Below are 1800 nucleotides of genomic sequence, written 5' to 3'. Positions count from 1 at the left end.
AAAAAAAAAAAAAAAAAAAAAAAAAAAAAAAAAAAAAAAGAAAAGATGCTCAATCTCCCTAATAAGGACATTACAAAAGCCCATAAAACACCATCAATACACACAGCCCAATAGCTAAAAATCTCAAAGCAATCTATACAAATGTGTTGCTGAAGACATGGAACAATGCAACTTCTCATACATTGCTGGTGGAATATAATTTTGTACAACAGGCTTGGCATTATTTACTGAAGTTGAACTTATACACACCCTAATATTCCACAATCTACTTCTGGATATAAACTGAACAAAAATACGTTCAGAAGAACACTAAGAGATACATGGGTGATTACAGCAGCATTATTTATAACATGCTATGCAAAAAAGAGTTAACATAGCAGGCATGCTATCCTTTGAAAGATCTGCTTGAGAGGCTGCCTCTTGGTTGGTATCTAGGAACTTAGATTTTAGGACAGTTCTCATCATTCCCTAATAAAAATGGCTCACTGTTACTAAACCATGTGTGAAAATGATATGGTCCCGCCAAACACCTGCTTTCTTTCTGCTTTGTGGCTACTGCATCTCAATGCACAGCTGACACTTGAACAACGTGGGTTTGAAGTGCGCAGGTCCACTCATTCACAGTTTTCTTCCATCTCTGCCACTCCTGAGAGAGTAAGACAAATCCCTCCTCCTCTTCATCTGTCTACTGAGCGTGACAGTGATAAAGATGTAGACCTTTATGATGATCCATTTCACTTAATGAAGAATAAATATATCTTATGATTTTAGTTTCTTTAGCTTTACTATAAGAATATAGTATATAATACAAGATAACATATAATTTTTGTTGTTGTTGTTGTTGTTTGTTTTTGAGACAGTCTCATTCTGTTGCCAGGCTGGAATGCAGTGTGCTATTTTGGCTCACTGCAAACTCTGCCTCCCTGGTTCAAGTGATTCTCCTTCCTCAGCCTCCCAAGCAGCTGGGACTACAGGCGCCCACCACGATGCGCGGCTAATTTTTGCATTTTTAGTAGAGATAGGGTTTCACCATGTTGGCCAGGATGGTCTCAATCTCTTGACATGGTGATCCGCCCGCCTCGGCCTCACAAAGTGCTGGGATTACAGGTGTGAGCCACGGCGCCCAGCCTCATTTTTTTTTTAAGCACATCTACAGAGTAGGATGGATGGGGGTTGGGGGTAAAAAGAGGACTTATTCATTTTATTTTAAAGAGTTCTGAATGTTTGGTGTATTTATAACTAGTATATAAAAGTGGTATGTGGTTCAGATCAATCATGAAATGAAAAAAGAGATGCCAGGAAGATTTACTCAGAATCTGTAAAGACTATTACTGCAACACCCCCACCAAAGCCCTCCACTCACCCTCTCTCCCATTACCAGCCTCCACTGACAATTCACCCTGTAGTATTCTAACCAGAGTGAGAAAAAAATAATGAATTTTACATTCATAATTGTCCCAGCAACTATCCTCATTAAGACTTAAAACATAGGCCAGGCGCGGTGGCTCAAGCCTGTAATCCCAGCACTTTGGGAGGCCGAGACGGGCGGATCACGAGGTCAAGAGATCGAGACCATCCTGGCTAACACGGTGAAACCCCGTCTCTACTAAAAAATACAAAAAACTAGCCGGGCGAGGTGGCAGGCGCCTGTAGTCCCAACTACTCGGGAGGCTGAGGCAGGAGAATGGCGTGAACCCGGGAGGCGGAGCTTGCAGTGAGCTGAGATCCGGCCACTGCACTCCAGCCTGGGCGGCAGAGCGAGACTCCGTCTCAAAAAAAAAAAAAAAAAAAAAAAAAAAA

General features: G+C 41.7%; 1 protein-coding gene across 4 annotated transcripts in view; it reads right to left on the bottom strand.

Moving 5' to 3' along the window:
• The window catches only part of SETX (senataxin), a 98937-nt gene that overhangs the window by 47962 nt on the left and 49175 nt on the right, over positions 1-1800 (bottom strand). The gene's annotated exons all lie outside the window — the stretch shown is intronic.

Source organism: Theropithecus gelada, chromosome 15 (assembly GCF_003255815.1).
Source record: "Theropithecus gelada isolate Dixy chromosome 15, Tgel_1.0, whole genome shotgun sequence".
NCBI classification, from domain to species: domain Eukaryota; kingdom Metazoa; phylum Chordata; class Mammalia; order Primates; family Cercopithecidae; genus Theropithecus; species Theropithecus gelada.
The sequence above is the reverse complement of the archived record's forward strand: the minus strand, read 5'-3'. Positions and strand labels throughout refer to the sequence as shown.